At 43.3% G+C, this 19,295-nt stretch overlaps 1 protein-coding gene and 1 non-coding gene across 3 annotated transcripts in view; one reads left to right on the top strand and one right to left on the bottom strand.

Annotated features, from left to right (window-relative positions):
* Positions 1 to 4,893: 4,893 nt before the first annotated feature.
* SCAP (SREBF chaperone) overlaps positions 4,894 to 19,295 on the top strand; it is a 67,294-nt gene continuing 52,892 nt past the window's right edge. For both annotated transcript variants that reach the window (XM_087867091.1, XM_045778878.2), the window contains exon 1: positions 4,894 to 5,048. The gene's annotated coding sequence lies outside the window, so the exon portion shown is untranslated. The remainder of the gene's footprint in view (positions 5,049 to 19,295) is intronic.
* On the bottom strand, positions 12,453 to 12,559 carry LOC123780086 (U6 spliceosomal RNA). The gene has a single exon (XR_006776320.1). It is a non-coding gene; the product is annotated as a U6 spliceosomal RNA (small nuclear RNA).

Here is a 19,295-nt window from a genome sequence, read left to right on the forward strand (position 1 = left end):
AGCAGAGGAGCCTGATGTGGGGCTCGATCCCATAACGCTGGGATCACACCCTGAGCGGAAGGCAGACGCTTAACGACTGAGCCACCCAGGCACCCCAGCATTCTTTTTTTATAGCTGAGTAATAGTCCAGCGGGGGTGTGTGTGTGTGTGATCTTTATCCATTCATTTATCGACACTTGAGTTGCTTCTGTATCTTGGCTGTTGTAAATAGTTCTGCGATAAACATAGGGGTGCATTATCTTTTCAAACTAGTATTTTTGTTTTCTTTGTGTTTCTTTTTGTTTTTTTTGGGTAAATACCCAAAAGTAGAATTACTGGGTCATATAGTATTTCTGTGTTTAATTTTTTGAGGAACCTCCATATTGTTTTCCACAGTGGCTGCACCAATTTACCTTCTCATCAATAGTGCCTGAGAGTTCCTTTTTTCTCCACATCCTCCCCAATACTTGTTATTTCTTGTGTTTTTGATTCTAGCCATTCTGACAGGTGTGAGGTGGTATCTCATTGTGGTTTTGATTTGCATTTTCCTGGTGATGAGTGATGTTAAGCATCTTTTCATGAGTCTGTTGGCCATCTGGATGTCTTCTTTGAAAAATGTCTATTCAAGGTCCTCTGCTCATTTTTAATTGGACTTTTTTTTTTGGTGTTGAGTTGTAGGAGTTTTTAAAATGTATTTTAGATATTAACCTCTTGTCACGTATATCATTTGCAGATTTCTTCTATTCAGTCAGTTGCTTTTTTGTTTTGTTAATGGTTTTCTTTGCTATACAAAAGTTTTTTTAGTTTGACATAGCTCCAATAGTTTATTTCCCCTGAATAACTTTAGTCAGCTTTTCGAAATTTGTTAAGAGTAGTGTGAGAGGACAGGGGGCGCCTGCGTGGCTCAGTTGGTTAAGCATCTGCCTTCAGCTCAGGTCATGATCTCGGCGTCCTGGGATCGAGCCCTGCGTTGGGCTCTCCACTCAGCGAAGAGTCTGTTTCTCTCCCCCTCCCTCCCCACCAATAAATAAATAAATAAATAAATAAATAAATAAATAAAATCTTTATAAAAAAGTGGTGTGAAGGTATTTGTCTTAATTTCTGTTTTTAAGGGAATAGGAAGTATTTTTATAGTAATTCTTAATTTTAAAATACATGAAGTATCAAGTCAGTGAAATAATCTTGGAAAAGGAAAGGAAGAAGAAATGCTCCTCCTCAATCTCTTGCCCCCACCTTTTAGAGTTTGACCCGTAATCATTAGTGAATTCTTGTACTTTCTCAGCCTCATTGAGGTATCGGCACTACTTTTCCTGTGGATGTGTTGAGCAGCTCTCTGTTGTGTGAGCCCTAAATTCCTTTTGCAGCCTTGTCTTACTGGTATTTGGTGTATTTCCTATAACCTGCTGCTTATATTAGGTTTGCTAAGATTTTAAAATTAATATTATTAAGATATTATACAATCTATTTGTAAGCAAAGATGAACTATAGGTTTTTGCTTCTCTCTGTTAGCTTGGCTGTGTTTGAGCATTAGAACAATATATGCCTCAGGGTACCTGGGTGGCTCAATCGGTTGAACGTCTGACTCTTGGTTTCAGCTCAGGTCATGATCTCAGGGTCCTGGGTTCAAGCCCCATGTCAGGCTCTGTGCTCAGCAGGCAGTCTACTTGAGGATTCTCTCCCTTTTCCTCTGCCCCTCCGCCCTTCTCTCTCTCTCCCTCTCTCAAATAAATCTTACCCAAAAATAGCAATATATGCCTCATAAACCCTGTTGAGGAACTCTCTACCTTTTTATGCACTGAAATTCTTACTGTTTTTTATCCCAAATTAGGACTTGTTTTGGTCAAGTTCAGGTCATTTTTTGGAGGTAGTTTAAAAATATTTCTTTGTTATTGGTCTTTATATATGATAACTTTTCTTGGTTGTGCCAGTTTTAGTACTATTTATTTCTGAAATAATTATCCATTCTATTTTTTTTACAAAATTGTTTATAAATCACATATACCATAAGAGACTTGTGTCTAGAATATATTAAAAAACTTATACCTCATTAAGAAGACAGCCCAGTTAAATAATAGGCAAAAGATTTGAACAAACATCTCACTCAAGCAGACATGGGAATGGCCAATAGGCACATAAAAATGTGTTCAATATCATTACCCACTAGGGAAATACAAATTAAAACCACCACGAGATGCTACTGTGTAATCACTGAAATGGCTGTAGTGAAAAGACTAACAATTACAAGTGTTAGGGAGATGGAGAAATAGGGGCCCTCAGGTGTTGCTGGTGGGAATGTAAAATGGTGCAGCCACCTTGGAAAACAGTTTGGAAGTTGTCGGGTTTTTTTAATGATTTTATTTATTTATTTACTTATTTATTTGAGAGAGAGAGATAATGAGAGAGAGCATGAGTAGGGAGGAAAGGAAGAAGCAGACTCCCCACTGAGCAGGGAGCCTAACCCCAGGACCCCGGGATCATGACCTGAGCAGAAGACAGACGCTTAACTGACTGAGCCACCCAGATGCAGTTTCTTAACATAGATGAACCATATGAGCCAGCCATTCAGTTCCCAGGTATATACCCAAGAGAAATGACAGTATAAACACGTGTATGTGGATGTTCACAGCAGTGTTATTCATTAACGGCCCAGAAGTGGAAACAAAATCTCTATCAGCTGATGAATGGATGGACAGACAGACAATGCGTTACAGCCCTACAGTGGAATGCTACTTAGCAATTAAAAGGAATGAAGTGCTACAACATGGATAAACTCAAAAACACGATGCCAGACACAAAAGACCAGATCATGCACTGTTCCATGGAACTGGGTGTGAGAACGGGCAATGACTCCACTAGTTTTCTTCTTGGGCGGATGAAAATGTTTTAAGGTTAGGTTGTGGTGATGGTTGCACTCTACGTATACTGGACACTTAAAACAGGTAAAGTTTATTTAAAAAAACCAAGGCTAGGGGGGCACCTGGGTGGCTCAGGACATGATCCCAGGGTCCTGGGATCGAGCCCCGCATTGGGCTCCCTGCTCTGCTGTGAGCCTGCTTCTTCCTCTCCCACTCCCCCTGCTTGTGTTCCCTCTGTCACTGGCTGTTTCTCTCTCTGTGTCAAATTAATAAATAAAATCTTAAAAAAAAAAAAAAAAACAAGGCTAGGACCCTGATTCCACCACTTAAAACTGTTCTGTAGTAACAAGCAGACTCCAAATCCCAGTGACTTAAATGGACAGACATATTCTTCATTTACATTACATATTTGGAACTATGGGTCATTGCTTCCGTTCTGCTCCATGACCTCTCATTCTGGGACCCAGCTGGAAGGAGCAGTCCCAATGTGGCACTGCTGTCCTCCTGGCTAAGGGAGAGAATGAGAGGCTCGTTCTCCCAACCAATGTCTCAGAGCTTCTGCCAGGCCCGTGCAGGTCATGTTCACTCACACACTGTTGACCAAAGCCAGACACGTGGCCAAAGCTGCCAGTAGAGAGGGAAGTGCACTCAGTATGGGGAGGCACCACAGTCACTGAACAGTGGGCAGGGCTGTGTATATGATCTGTCTGCTGACCGAGAAGGCAACAAGGAAATAATCAACTGTAATGACTTATACTTGAGTACTCTCTCTAGGTGCCCTCTCCAAAGCCCCATCTGAAACCAGAAGCCAATCCTGAATAAGGGGCAAAATCTTAAAGGTCACTTCAGACCAATGTCAATTGTCCCCACTATTTAATTTCCCGGTGACAATAGTGGGCAGGGAGGGAGACAAGACATGGGCGGCCTTGGAGAGGTGGTCCTGAGTCCAGTGGAAACGAATGGGTGTGAAAGAGAGGGTATGCCTCTTGGAAGAAGGCTTAGGAGAGGCCAGGGGCTGGACCGGCAGACGGGCCACTTCTGAATCCCACCTTGCATTGTGGCTGTATCTACACAGTATGCCATCCCAGAGCTGCGGCCTCTGAGGGCAGGAGCAGGGTCTGCCTGGCCTGGGTGCGGCTGAGCTGAGAGTGCCAAGGGCAGCAGGGTTGGGGCTTATCCCTGACACTCGACACCCGGTCCCTCGAGGGCAAGGGGGTGTGATCGAGGTCCCCGTGTGCGGGCCTCGGGCAGTCTCAGCGCGCAGCATCCCGGGTTGGCCAGCGCTGGGCGGGCCGGGGCGTGTTCCCCACAGCAGGCGAAGCCTCCTCGGTCCCCCTTGTATGAGACCCAGTAAGGAGACCTCCCTCGGGGTTTTCGGGACGCTCAGATGAATGCTCAGCTCAGCACCCGGCACAGAGTAAATGCTCGGAGGTCGCAGCGATGCGATTCCAAGCAAGACACGGTCCGTGTAAAATGATTAAATGCCCATCCGCGAATGGAAAAACACCCTAAATCTGCCACCCAGACATATCCACCCACTACACATCAGCAGCACCCAGACCCGTCGTTCTCCGTGGATGGCTTTCAATAAAAATGAGATCGTACTCTACAGTTCATTTTGAACCATCTTTCCGGAGCTGGTTTCAACATCAGTAAGTATTCATAAAACTTATCCTTTAAAAAGGCTGTAGGGAAACTCGTTTTATGGACAGAATTTATTCGACCCATCTGTATTTGTTGTGCATCTGTATTGTTGTTTTTAGTTTTTTGGTGTTTTAAAAGGGGACCTAGGCATCTTGCGCACGTTCTTGATAATTCTCCGGAAGGTGCTGTCAAGTCCTGGAGCTGTACTCAGGGTCCCGCCCCATTTCAAGCCCCGCCCCACCCCGCCCAGGATCGCCTCCTCTCCCTCCCTCCGGGTGGCGTGGTGGGCGTCCGCCAGGGGGCGAGCGGGAGCCGCGGGCGGGGCTCGACTACGCATGTGCGCGCCGCTGAAGCACGTGCGGGGGGCGGTGAGGGCGGGAGGGGAAAGGTAGGAGGTGAGAGGTGAAGGGGCGGAGAGCTGCGCGGGCGCCGGGAGGCCGGGAGAGAGAGGGCGGGCACCACGCATCGGACCGCGGGCCGGGAGCGCGCACGCCGCGCCCCGCCCCCGCCGCTGCCGCCGCCGCCACTGCCGCCGCCGCCGCCGCTGCCCGGGAGCCGCTGCCGCCACAGGTACCGCCGCGCGTGTCCCCCACGGCGCCTGTCCGCGGGCCCGGGCTCGGGCCTCCGGCTGCGCGGCCCCGGAAGGTTGGGGGTGGGGGCCGCCGGGGGCACGGGCGCGCGGGCGTGGGCGCTGTCCAGCAGCCGTGCGGGCCGGGAGACCGCAGCCCAGAGAGGGGGGCCGGGCCGCCGCGTCCCCACCCCCACCCCGGCCGCGCCCCCGCCCTCGCCCTCGTGTCCCCACCCAGCTTCTGGCCCCGGGTGATGACCACTGCCGGGAGAGGGGGTCGCGCCGCGGCGGCCCCTGGCCCGCCGTCCCCGGGAAGCCGCCGCTTCTAGAACCTGCTTTGGAGCTGTCTGGGTTTTCCAGAGTGCGGGGGAGAGCGTGCTGTCCACTCCTGCCTCTTTTGGGCTGTCTGGTTTTGAGGCAACACGTAGCTCCTTTGCTGCGTTTTGCTTGGCTTCTAGTTTTGCCCAAGCCCAAACTTTGCTCACTCACGTTGCCTGTGTTTACGGTGTTGCCTGGTGTTTATTACCTCAGTATATCATACGGGATTATAATGTCACGGTGGCAAGAGTTGCAGGGAGCCTGGACCGTTTGAAGCTCAGAAAGTTGCACAGGTGGAGATGCTATTGGCCGGAGGGGGTGGAGGGTCCCTGCGGGGGCTCTGGCAGGAGTTGCCCTTCGTTCCAGGCTACTTGCTGTCCCATCATCTATGGTGATAAAGCTGCGTGATTAAACTCTTTCGGGGGATTTTGTAATAATTCTTGTGAAGAAGACCTAGGAAAGGTTTCCTTAATGATGTTTTGTGTGTGTTTCCTTTACCTGACCAGATCTCTTTTGGAGTTTGGTAATACGGTGTCTTATTGGTGTGCTGCTGTCTCAGGGTAACCTGCTAAAGACTGAAGCCAGGGTCAAGAATGTCTGATTAGTGTTCCAGAGTGATGCTTAACTGAAGAACTATTTCTTTCACTTTTTAATTTTTTTTTATGGTGCCATTTTGAAGAATAATTTTTTGGAGTGTAGTTGTTACACTCCAGTGTTACATTATTTTCAGGTGTACAGCTACAACAGTGATTCAGCTGCTCCGTACATTATGTTCACCACAAGAGTAGTTACCATCTGACCTGTATTTTTTTTTTTTTTAGGTAGGCTCCACGCCTACCCTGGAGCCCAGTCGGGAGCTTGAACTCAGGACCCTGAGATCAAAACCTGAGCTGATAGCAAGAGTCAGCCGCTTAACTGACTGAGCCACCCGGGCCCTGTGTCCTGTATCTTTTTAAGTGTAAATACTTAAGTGGGTTTTAGGTGTTTTACACATTTGCAGCATTCCCAGTAGGTGCATGATGTAAAAAACAGAATATATATATAAACGTATTTTCATAGTCATTCTTTTGGTCTTAGATTGAAAGAATTCTCATTCATTATGAACTAATCTGGTGTTTGAGAGCCGTCTCTGTTCTTTTGCTGTTGTGCAAAAGCAGCCCCTTTCCTGAGGTCTCCGTGTGCTTTATCATCATTGGTTTGCCCTCCCCCCCCATCATCTAGACCAGTTTACTGTTATGAGGTGGGTAGAAAGTCTACTAGCTTATGACTAAACGATGAAGGCAGAGAGATGATGAGTTGCCTGAGGTCATATCTGAGCAAGTGAACTGACCGGTTGGGATGCAAACCATGCCTGTGGGGCTCAGTACTCATGCATTTGTTAATGTTTGGGGGCAGACGTTAGGGATGCTTACTCTCTGTTTTCTAGCCATCCCCATGAATGTGTCCCGTGCACGCTGGAATTACGCTTTGGTTTATGTGCTTTCCCTTTACTCTCACCATTGGCATTTGCTGTGGCCAGGGTTAGTTATATTGGCTCTGACAGATACTTTGTATACGGTTTATGTCATCATTTCGGTTTGAACAGATGAGAAGTCAGCCCCTTATAGAGAAGCTGGGTTTCCAGGGTCACCCAGCTTGTAGGTGATGGATCAGGCCTTCAAACCAGATCTGCCAGATTCTACTGCCTGAGCTACTTCCACTGTAACTTCCTTCCTTCCTGAGTTGGCTGATAAAACAAAGTCCAGATGACTTTTTTTTTTTGGCCGCCCGAAGTAGTAATTGAGTGAAATATTTATTGAACATCTGTGCTATCGAGGTACTGTGCTAGGTGTTCTAATAATAGCTTATCTCACTTAGTCATCATAGTAACCCAGTGAGATACTGTTATCACCCCCCCTTTAATGATGAGTTGTATAGATGTTATCTGACTGGCCCTGGGTCACCTCCTGAGATAGAGGCAGAGCCCTGGTGCAAACCCAGGTTTGCTTGACAACGGAGTCCATGCTTTTATGCTCTTCTGGCATATGCTGGCCTCACAGTCTTCTCCTCTGTTGCCCGTTGGCAGGTGAGAGGTAGCAGAAGAAGGTGATGGGGTGAAGGGAAGGAGCCAGCATCATAGAATCAAGTCAGAGACGTGGAACTCAGCAGGAAGGGGACAGCAGTTTGGCTGCTGCATGTGACAGCTTCCACATGAGTGGTCACCGGCGCTGGCCGAGCATGCTCACGGGGTTGCAGGAAGCTTCACACTGGAGTCCAAAGATGAGGGGTGTGCATGCATCAAGGGTGCATGGAGGTCTGGGAGGGGGGAATCACAACTGATCTTTGTGTCCATTTTAGCTTTACTTAAGTTTTATTAGGTTATTTTATGATGTACACTATATATTACAGTAGTATATACATATATATGAATATACATATATTGGGACGTATACTCCAATTCTTGTTTGGGGTTCAAATCAGAAAACGTTTGGAAACCACTGATTTATTTGGTATCTAGCATTTGTATCAAATATGTAAAGTGTTGTGCTAGCCATTTGTTCCTGAGTTGGAAGTTTAGTGAAGTTCAGTGTAATTCCACATAATCAGGGAGAATAGTATTTCATATTTTTAAAAACATTTTTAAAAATTTATTTGAGAGAGAGAGAGAGACAGATTGTGCTCACGAGGAAGGGAGGGGCAAAGGGAGAAGCAGACTCCCCACTGAGCCAGATGTGGGGCTCTATCCCAGGACCCTGAGATCATGACCTCAGTGAAAGGCAGATGCTTAACCGACTGAGCCACCTAGGCACCCCAAGAATGGTATTTCATATTAGTAACCAAGTATAAATTATTTTAAAAATTGCAGTCACAATTTTGTGAAAGAGGATCTGGTATTTTAATAGTCTTTATGTCTCAGATGTAGCTGCAATCTTAAGTTTGGAGCTATAGTGACTGATATAACCCTTTTAGAAATTAAAATTTCGTTGAACCTTTTCTGTTTCAAATCTGTTCATGTCAGAAATAAGAGAGACTAAGATAATCAGTTAACATATATGTGGCAGTTGTAATAGTCATATTTGTGCTGTTAACTTTAGAGTATTTGCAAATCTTAGATGATATTTAGATATATTGAAATACCAAATATGTTGATCCCTTACCACTTCTTACAAACTAAATTTGATTTTCTTCAGGTCACGCCACTGCAGTAGTTGCTACATTGTATCAAAATAAGCGATTCCAGAATTCTACGTAATTTTGAAAATATCTTCAAATTCTCTTCCAGCTTATTTCACAATTGAATAGATTAGTGTTTGTGCAGGAGTTCAGGTTAATAGAATGGGATTTGAGCAAGAGCTATATTCCCCTCGCTAGATAGGTGAGACATTATTCATACCAGTGGTTCTCAGACTTTGGTGTGAATTAGAATCACCTTGTTGTAATCCCACGTCAGTAGAGTCTCTGTTCTCAGGCTGCTGCTGCTGGTCTCCAGAGCCATACTTTGAGAGCCATGCCTCCATACAGGCACGCCTAAAACCGGAGCGCGATGCCCGTGCTTACATGTTTCACACTGAATCCCATCAGCATCAGTTGTGTATCATAGGTTTGCCAAGTACATAACCGGCTCTTGGTTTTAGACAGTTTCCCTGATTTTTAGATGATGTCATAATTAAGATTTCATTCTCAGTAACATATTTGTATTGCTACTTGTATTTTTTACTGCAATACTATATTTCTAAATTTCGTGAGGAGTTAGAAGTGTTTTTGTTTTTGTTTTTAATACAAGTTGTCTGTGTTGAAGAACAATAGGCAGGCGTGCACTTGCACAGTTTTTGTCTGTAATCACAGTGGTGACCGCTAGCAGGCTTCATTCTTGCTCATTCTCCTTTTCTCTCTCTTTATAATGGGATCATACTGTTTTCTACAACATTTTTGTTTTTTTTAAACTTAAAATCTCATTTATTTCTACGTTTCCCAATAACTTGATCCTTTGAGCAGCTTGCTGTGTTTGGCTGTGGGCTTGGATCGCACCTTTCAGAAGACTGCACTGTCACTCAGAAAGTCTCCAGTCGTGGTCCTCTTCAACATCTTCAATATCCCCCTGCTCTCATGATCTTCCCCAGGCTGGCCTACCCAGCCCTTCTTCCCTACCAGCTCACATTGATGCTGCCTCATCTCCATGGGTTGATTAAGTCCCTTCTTCCAGCCTGAGCCCTGGTTGGATTTGGACATGCATTCTAATTTGTCATCCCTGCAACAGTGACTATTGGAAACACCAAGACCTGCCTTTAGCAAGCAACGGAGAATGTTGTATCTCATATTCCTGTCAGGAAGGATAACCTTGACTGCTTCTCCCAAATGCCATCTGAAGCTCAGCTGAGAGAAAGAACATTGATCAGACTGTGCTGGAAGGTGTTTTAGTACTGACATTCCAGGCAGTGTTTTGTCTTTGAGTGAAGCCACATCGTTAGGAAGCAGCATAATTCTGGCCCCTCTTCCAGCTTTTTAGTAAACTGACTTTGCATGGCCCCATCAGCTTGCATTGAGATCTATCTGAGAAGTCCCCAAGAAAATCCGTGAGGCCAATTAGAAATTTCTTCAGGTTCAGTGCCTGGAGTGACTGTGCCTCTTCTAAGCCACTGGTTTGATTTTGTCTAAAGTATACCGTGAACTATGTCAATAATGTTTCCCTCTTTGCGTTGGCTCTTAGGGAGCTTAGAGTCCCGTTTGTATTCAGAGTTCTATGGCTTATGCTTTCTGTATTAAGATTATTTTTGGCTTATAATGTTCTGTTTAGTGGCTAGTTATTTTGCTGTTTCAGATTTTACCATAAAATATAGAACACATTTCATCCCTGTTCTAAAGATTACTGTGATTATATTGTAACCAAATATGTGTTCCCATCCTATTTCCTTTTTTTGTAATACACTTGAATTCCTCCTAGCCCTGTCTTCCCCTGCCCCCTTCTGTGTATTCATTCTTTGTTGTTGTTGTTGTTGTTTAATTTTTCTATTGTGGTAAATACACATAAAACTTACCATGTTAATCATTTTAACTGTACAGTTGAATGGTGTTAAATACACACATAATGTGCAACCATCACAGTCATCCTTCTCCATTTCTCTTTTCATCTTGCAACACTGAAACTCCGTACCCATTTAACAGTAACTCCCCTTTCCCTCCTTCCCCCTGCCCCTGGAACCACCATTCTACTTCCCATCTATGATTTTGTCTACTCCTAAGTATCTCATGTGAGTGGAATCATACAGTATTTGTCTTTTTGTGACTGGTGTGTTTCATTCAGCATGATGTCCTCATGGTTCATCCATGTTGTAGCGTGTGTTAGAATTTCCTTCCTTTTTAAAGCTGAATAATAGTCCGTGGAATTTATATATCACATTTTGTTTATCCATTTATCCATTGCTTGACATTTGTGTTGTTCTGCCTTTTGGCTATTGTGAATAATTCTGTTATGGACGTGGGTGTACAAATATTTATTCAAGTTCCTGTTTTCTTTTTTTTTTTAAGGATTTTATTTTTTTTATTTGATAGAGAGAGAGACAGCCAGCGAGAGAGGGAACACAAGTAGGGGGAGTGGGAGAGGAGGAAGCAGGCTCCCAGCAGGGAGCCCAATGCGGGGCTCCATCTCAGAATGCCGGGATCACGCCCTGAGCCGAAGGCAGACGCCTAACAAATGAGCCACCCAGGCGCCCCACTATGATTAATTTTTTGAGGCACCACCATACTGTTTTCCACAGTTGCTGTATCATTTTGCATTCTCACCAGCAATGTACAAGTGTTCCAGTTTATCCGCATCCTTGTCAACACTTGTTATTTTCTGTTTTGTTTTGTTTTTGTTTTTGTTTTTTGGTGGTAGCCGTCCTAGTGGGTGTGAGATGGTATCTCATTGTAGTTTTGATTTGCGTTTCCCTAATGGGTAGTGATGTTGTGCATTTTTTCATGTGCTTGTTAGCCATTGGTGTATCTTTGGAGAAATGTTTGTTCAAGTCCTTTGCCCAGTTTTGCATCAGATTGTTTTTTGTTGTTGAGTTTTAGGAGTTCTCTGTATATGCTAGATAGTAATCTCTTTATCAAGTACTTGATTTGTAAATATTTTCTGTGTGCTGCCTTTTTACTCTGTTGATAGTGTCTTTTATTTTTGTTTTGTTTTGTTTTTTGTTTTTAAAGATTTTATTTATTTATCTCACAGAGACAGGGAGAGAGGGAACACAAGCAGGGGGGAGTTGGAGAGAGAGAAGCAGGCTCCCTGCTTATCAGGGAGCCTGATGCAGGGCTCAATCCCAGGATGCTGGGATCATGACCTGAGCCAAAGGCAGATGCTTAACAGCTGAGCCACCCAGGCAGCCCGGATAGTGTCTTTTGATGTACACAATTTAAACATTTTTATGAAGTCCAATTTGTTTTTTTTTCTTTTTGTTGCCTGTGTTCTTGGTGTCATATCCAAGAAATCATTGCCAAGTCCAATGTCATTGAAGCTTTTGCCCCTTTTTTTTTTTTTAAGTAATCTCTGCACCCAATGCAGGGGTCAAACTCAAGACCCTGCGATCAAGACTTGCATGCTGTACCTACTGAGCCAGCCGGGCATCCCCTGCCCTGTGTTTTCTTATAAGAATTTTATAGTTTTTGGTCTTAAGTTTAGGTCTTTGAACCTTTTTTTTTTTTTTCTTTTTAGTAATCTCTGCCCAAAGTGGGGCTCAGACTCACAACCCTCAGATCAGGAATCACATGCTCTTCCAGCTGAGCCAACCAGGCGCCCCAGGTCTTCCAACCTTGTGTATTCTAATCTTGCTAAATTTTGTAAGGGGATAAATTCTAAAAAGGTTTTGCACATTCTGGAAGGACTTCCTTGTTTATTAATGTTCATTATGGTAAGATTCAAATATATACAAAAGCAGAAAGCATTGAGCCTTTGTGCGTCTGTCATTCGGTCATAGCTGTCATTTACTCGTTAACTCAAGGCCCACTTGCTTCAGATATGTCCTCTTCCCTTTTGTTATTTTTCTTTTTTTTTTCTTTCAAAATTATTTGATAAGCTTTTCTGTGCGAAAATATACATTACAAAATTTATCATTTTAACCATTTTTTAAAAAAAATATATGGAATGCTTCACAAATTTGTGTGTCATCCTTGCGCAGGGGCCATGCTAATCTTCTCTGTGTTGTTCCGGTTTTAGTATGTGTGCTGCCAAAGTGAGCACCATTTTAACCATTTTTTTTTTTTAAGATTTTATTTATTTATTTGACAGAGAGCCAGTGAGAGAGGGAACACAAGCAGGGGGAATGGCAGAGGAAGAAGCAGGCTCCCAGCAGAGAAGCCTGATGTGGGGCTCGATCCCAGAACGCTGGGATCACGCCCTGAGCCAAAGGCAGACGCTTAACGACTGTGCCACCCAGGCGCCCCCATTTTAACCACTTTTAAGTGTACCATTCAGTGGCATCAGATATCTTCACAGTGTTGTACAACCATCACCACTGCCCGTTTCCAGAAGGTTTTCGTCCTGCCAAACAGAAACTCCATACTCATTAAACAACTTCTTGTTCTCCCCGCCCCCAACCACTATTCTACTTTCTGTCTCTGAATTGGCCCATTCTAGGTCCCTCGTATAAGTGGAATCATATTGTGTTTGTCCTTTTGTACGTGGCTTATTTCACTTAACACAGTGTTTTCAGTGTTCCTCCATGTTGTAGCATGTATCAGAATTTCATTCCTTTTTCAGGCCAAATAATATTGTGTTGTATGTGTATCCACATTTTATTTATCTCTTCGTCTGTCAGTGAACATTGGGATTATTTGTACCTTTTGCCTATTGTGAATAATGCTGTTATAAACATGAGTGTACAGATACCTGTTCAAATCCCTACTTTCAGTTCTTTGGATATGTACCCAGGGGAGGAATTGCTGGATCATTTGGTAATTCTATGTTTCACTTTTTGAGGAGCTGCCAAACTATTTCCCACAGCAGCTGCCCCATTTTATATTCTATCACTAATGCACAAGAGTTCCCAGTTGCTCCACATCCTTACCAGTACTCATTTCGCATTTTCATTTGTTTGTTTTTATTTTTTAATAAGAGCCATCCTAGTAGGTATGAAGTGGTATCTCATTATGGCTTTAATTTGCATTTCCCTAATGATTAGTGATGTTGGGCATCTTTTTTATGTGCCTGTTGGCCGTCTGTATATCTTCTCTAGAGAAATGTCTGTTCAAGTCCTTTGCCCGTTTTTTTAATAGGGTTGTTTGGTTTTTTGTTGCCAAGTTATAAAAGTTCTTTATTCTGGATATTAATTCCTTATTAGACATGATTTGCAAATACTTTTTCCCATTCTGTGGGATGTCTTTTCACTCTGTTGAAAGTTTCCTTTGTTGCACAAAAATTATTTTTTGAGGCCCAGATTGTTTTCTTTTTTTACCTGTACTTTTGGTGTCATATCCGAGAAATCCTTTCTAAATCCAATGTCATGAAGCTTTTACTCTACTTTCTTTTAAGAGTTTTATAGTTTTAGGGGCACCTGGGTGGCTCAGTCGGTTAAGTGTCTGCCTTTGGCTCAGGTCATGATTCTGGGGTCCTGGAATTGAGCCCTGCGTCAGGCTCCCTGCTCAGTGGGAAGCTTGTTTCTCCCTCTCCTCTCCTTGCTTGTGCTTTCTTTCTCATTCTCTCTCTCTCTTTCAAATAAATAAAATCTTTTAAAAAGATATTTATAGTTTTAGCTCTTTGTTTAGGTCTTTGATGCATTTTGAATTTTTGTATGTGATGTAAGAGTTCAACTGAACTGTTTTACGTAGTGGCTATCCAGTTTTCCCAGCACCATTTGTTGAAAAGCCCGTGTCAAGGAGAAGGGCTCTTTGCTCTCTTCTTTGCAGTTCTTCCCCTCACAGACAGTGCTTTTGTGGATCTGTGTTGGGAATGGAACCATTTTCCATGCGCCATTTGTATTAAAAGCTCTTGAGACAGTAATAAAGAGACTCCGCACCCCCACTTTGGGATAAGCTATCAAGAACCATGGTGCTCTCCAGCAGGCCACACATCTGCCAGGAAACCAGGCAAGGGGCCTCCGTCCTGTGTGGATGTGGATGAGGCTGCCCATGTGTAGCTGGGAGCGGGTGGCTGGTCCTAGTCAGGCTCCTGCCGGCACCTGCTGGGGCTGAGACTGAAGGCACGCTCTGGCTGGGCCAAAGGTCTTGTGAAATGACAGGGCTGCCCCATTGGGCTCTTGGGTTGTTTCTAGCTTTATTTTATTTTTTTAAGATTTATTTATTTTAGGGAGGGAGTGAGTGGGCAAGTGGGTTTGGGACAGAGGGAGGGAGAGAGCGAATCTCAAGCGGACTCCCCGCTGAGCATGGAGCCTGCTGTGGGGCTCCATCTCAACAACCCTGAGAACATGACCTAAGCCGACTGAGCCACCCAGACGCCCCTGTTTCTAGCTTTAAAACAAATTCTTTTCCCATATTCTTAGCAGGGGTCAGCTCAGTCTCTTTGTTAGTCATTCCTGACCAGGTCAAGAGGGAATAAGAACGTAGGTAGCTGGCATTGTGGAAGGAAAATCTTTAATATATTTGTGGATGTTCGGTTGTGCAGAGGTTGGCATCATGTGCTTGGTTATTTGTGACGACCGTCACAACCAGGTGATATAATTTTGTCTTCCCTTCAGTCTGGGTGTTGCTGTGCCATCCCAATGATTATTTTTCTTTATGGTTTTCTTTATTTGACAGAGACAGAGAGGGAGAGCATGAACAGGGGGAGTGGTAGGTAGAGGGAGAAGCAGGATCTCCACTGGGCAGGGAGCCTGACACAGGGCTCAGTCCCAGGACTCCCGGGTCATGACCGGAGCCAAAGGCAGATCCTTAACCCACTGAGCCACCCACGTGCCCCCAACGATTATTCTAAATGTGGCAGAGGTCATCCTCTTGAATATAGGTATTTTGAGGCTTCAGATTCTCTGAAATCAGCTTCCATTCCTGAACTGAAACTCCTTTCTCTTTTCAGTACTTTTAACTTGTTCTGCTGAGCGTTCTTCTGGCTTATATGGCTAATTTTGTTGCTTACAGAAGCAGAATTTCCTGTCCTAATCATTGGTCCGCTTTACAAGGCAACTTTCAGAAAAATCTCCTTTCCGCCAAGGATGAACTGTTTGCACCAGTGGACTAGTTTAGTGCAGTGAACGGACAGACCTTCAGTGACTTTCCGCTCAGCACCAAATGAGGCGCTGGGTGCTCTAGGGAACACAAAGGTGATTCAGCAGTGACCTTCTTCCCAGAGAAACCACAATCAAGCAGAGGAGGCCGAAAGAGTCGGAATGAACACAGCCATGGTGGATATACACAGTTACAGAAGCTCAGAGAAGAAGGCTGCTGCTTCCACAAGGAAGCGTTCATTATTTTTAATTTTAGCTTTTCACTGTGATAGTAGATTGACATGGCATAAAATTCAAAAGGAACAACAGAGTATACATGGGAAAGTTTCCCTTCCATCTTGCCCCTGGCCACCACATCCTCTCCCCAGAGGCAGCCAGTGATGCCAGTTCTCCAGTATCTGTTCAGGGGTGTTCTTTGCGTTAATACAGACAAATACACAGAGAGCTCTTTTCTTTTACATGAAAGTAGCACACTATATCCCTTGCTTTTTTCTCTGTTTGTTTCTGATAGTTCATTATCAACACATAAGAGCTTTCTCATTGTCTTTCACAGCTGGATGATATTGCATTGTCAGGATGTACCTTTATTCAGCCAGAGCTCTGTTGATGGACATATAAGGTGTTGTAAATTTTGCTCGTGCAGAAACACTGAGTAACCTTCTATTTGATGCATGGCCAAGTGCATGGGTCTGGTCACTTACCAGAGGCAAGATTGCTGGGTTGGTGAGTACGTGCTTTTGTAGCTCTTACCAGATACACCTCCATAGCGGCTTTGTCCGCGTATGCCCCTTGGCTGTGTGCGCCGGTGCCCGTCCGTCCACACCCTCCCCAGCACTGTGATAGCACAGTTTGATCTTTGCCCCTTTGGTAGGTGAAAAAAATTACTTCTTTGTGTAAATTTTTTTTTCCAAAACTTAGTTTACCCTATTGAAAACTTAAAAGAGTAATAGAATGAACATTCATATCAGGGGTAGTTTTAATTTGTAGCTCTCCTGTTGTTATAAGGGTGAGGGACCATTTCCATTTTCTTTGCCCATTTTTCTTTTGGGCTTTGGTATTTTTAACATTGATTTTGTAAAAATGGTTTCTATATGAAGGAACTTAGCACTTTGTTGGTGATACAAATTGCAGTTATATTTTTCCAGATTGTTAATTTCTCTTTTTATTTAGGATGGTTCTGTCATGAAAAAAAATTGGTTGTTACTTGGGTCATATTCATTGGACTTTTAAGGTTTCTGGGTTCTCTGTCATACCTAGAAAGATCTTCCCTATTAGAAGAGTATGGAAAATTACCCTGTGGTTTCTTAAAGTACTTTTTAAATTTCATTATTTACCTTTATATCTTCTATCCATTTGGCATTTATTTTGGTGAGAAATGTGGGTCCAGCTTAATTTTTTCCCAAATGGCCACCCATTTTTGCAACACCTCGTAATGAGCAATTCATTTTTCCTCCCACTTGTTCAAATGTCCTTTTCTATATGTGATATACTTTGCCACGTATCATATACATTTGGGTCTATTTCTGGACTTTCTGTTCTACACAGTATCTGTGCATGTATGTTTGGGGACACATTATTTTAATTACTCTGGTTTTAGAGCATGTTTTGATATTTGGTAAAGTTAATTATCATTCATTACCTTTAATTTCAGAACTTTCCTAGCTATGTTGTTTTTTTATATGAACCTTAACATAAATCTGCCTTATTTAAAAAAGAAAGAAAATCCTTTTTGTTTTTATTGGCGCTGTGTTACATTTTTAGGTTAATGTAGGAAGAGTGACATTTAGGTGATGAGTCTTCCCCACTAGGATTGTGTGCCTTTCTCTTTGCGGGAGTCTTCTTTCATGTCCCTCAGAGTGTGAGAGATTTCTTGGCATTTCTTGTTAAGTTTGTTCTCAGATCTTTTTTCTTTGTTTTTAGTGTTGTTGAAGCATTTTCTCTTCTCCCTTCTTGTTGATGATGCGCGTGAAGGCATGGATTTCTGTATATTCATTTTCACTACCTTACCTGATTATAAAATGGTAAAGGTTTTCAGTGGATTCTCTAGCTATGTAAGAATATCATCTGCAAATAGTCATCATTTTACTTTTTCTTTTCCAGTGACATACCTTTGTTTTCTTTCTGTTGCCCAGCTGTGATCGCTGATACCTCCACAGCAGTAGTAAATGGTGGTGATGAAGTGCACGGGCTTGTTTGGCCTTTGACTCTGATGGGAATTATTCTAATGTGTTCCTGAGGGGCTTGATTTTGGCTTTGGGGTTGAGAAGGATATAAATAGTTGAAGTCTGTATCTATCTATCTATCTATCTATCTATTATCTATCTATAAGTATATATGATGTAAATGTCAGGATTTCCTTCTTATGGTTGAATAGTATTCTATTATAAATATACACGACATCATCTTTATCCATTTATCTATTCACAGACAATTAGATTGTTTCCATAACTTGGCTATTGTGAATACTGCTGCACTGAACATGGGGATGCAGGTAGCTATTCAAGATAATGCTTTTGTTTACTTTGGATATATACCCAGAAGTGGGATTGCTAGATTTTAAGTTAGTTTGGTTTTTAATTTTTTGAGGAACTTTCATATTGTTTTCCATAATGACTGTACCAATTTACATTTCCACCAACGGTGTACAAGGATTCCCTTTTCTTTCTTTCTTTCTTTCTTTCTTTCTTTCTTTCTTTCTTTCTTTCTTTCTTTCTTTCTTTCTTTCTTTTGCTTTCCTTTTCTTTTCTTTTCTTTTCTTTTCTCTTCTTTTCTTTCTTTCTTGATTTTATTTATTTATTTGACAGAGAGAGAGACAGCCAGCGAGACAGGGAACACAAGCAGGAGGAGTGGGAGAGGAAGAAGCAGGCTCCCAGCGGAGGAGCCTCATGTGGGGCTCGATCCCAGAACGCCGGGATCATGCCCTGAGCCGAAGGCAGACGCTTAACGAGCCACCCAGGCGCCCCAAGGATTCCCTTTTCTCCGCATCTTTCCCAACACATGTTATCTGTTGTCTTTTTATTTTATCTTATTTTATTTTATTTAAGTAGGCTTCATGCCCAGCATGGAGCCCAACATGGGGCCTGAACTCACAACCCTCTCAATCAGATGCTTAACTGACTGAGCCACTCAGGCGCCCCATCTCTTGTCTGTTTATTTATTTATTTACTGGGGGGATGCAGAGAGAAGGTCTTAAGCAGGCTCCATGTCTAGTGCATGAGCCTGATGCAGGGCTCGATCTCACAACCCTGAGAACAAGGTCTGAGCTGAAATCAAGAGTTGAAGATGCTTAACCAGCTGAGCCACCCAGGCACCCCCATGTTGTCTTTTTATCTTTTTGTTTGTTTATTTATTTATTTATTTTGAAAGATTTTATTTATTTGACAGAGAGAGACACAGCGAGAGAGGGAACACAAGCCCGAGGAGTGGGAGAGGGAGAAGCAGGCTTCCCGTTGAGCAGGGAGCCCGATGTGGGGCTCGATCCCAGGACCCTGGGATCATGACCTGAGCTGAAGGCAGACGCTTAACAACTGAGCCACCCAGGCACCCCATGTTGTCTTTTTAAATAAAAGCCATCCTAACAAGTGTGAGTTAGTTTTGATCTGCATTTCCCTGATGCTTAGGGGTGTTGAGTACCTTTTCATGTACTTGTTGAGCATTTTTATGTCTTTTTTGTAGCTATTAACAAGTTATTGTAGTTGTAGTTATTTTTAGTAATTTTGTCTCTTAACCTTTATACTAGAGTTAAGTGATTAACATACCACCATATTACAGTATTAGAGTATTCTGAATTTGTATACTTGC

The sequence above is a fragment of the Ursus americanus genome, chromosome 14 (assembly GCF_024610735.1).
Source record: "Ursus americanus isolate L20-20 chromosome 14, mUrsAme1.1.p, whole genome shotgun sequence".
Taxonomy (NCBI): Eukaryota; Metazoa; Chordata; class Mammalia; order Carnivora; family Ursidae; genus Ursus; species Ursus americanus.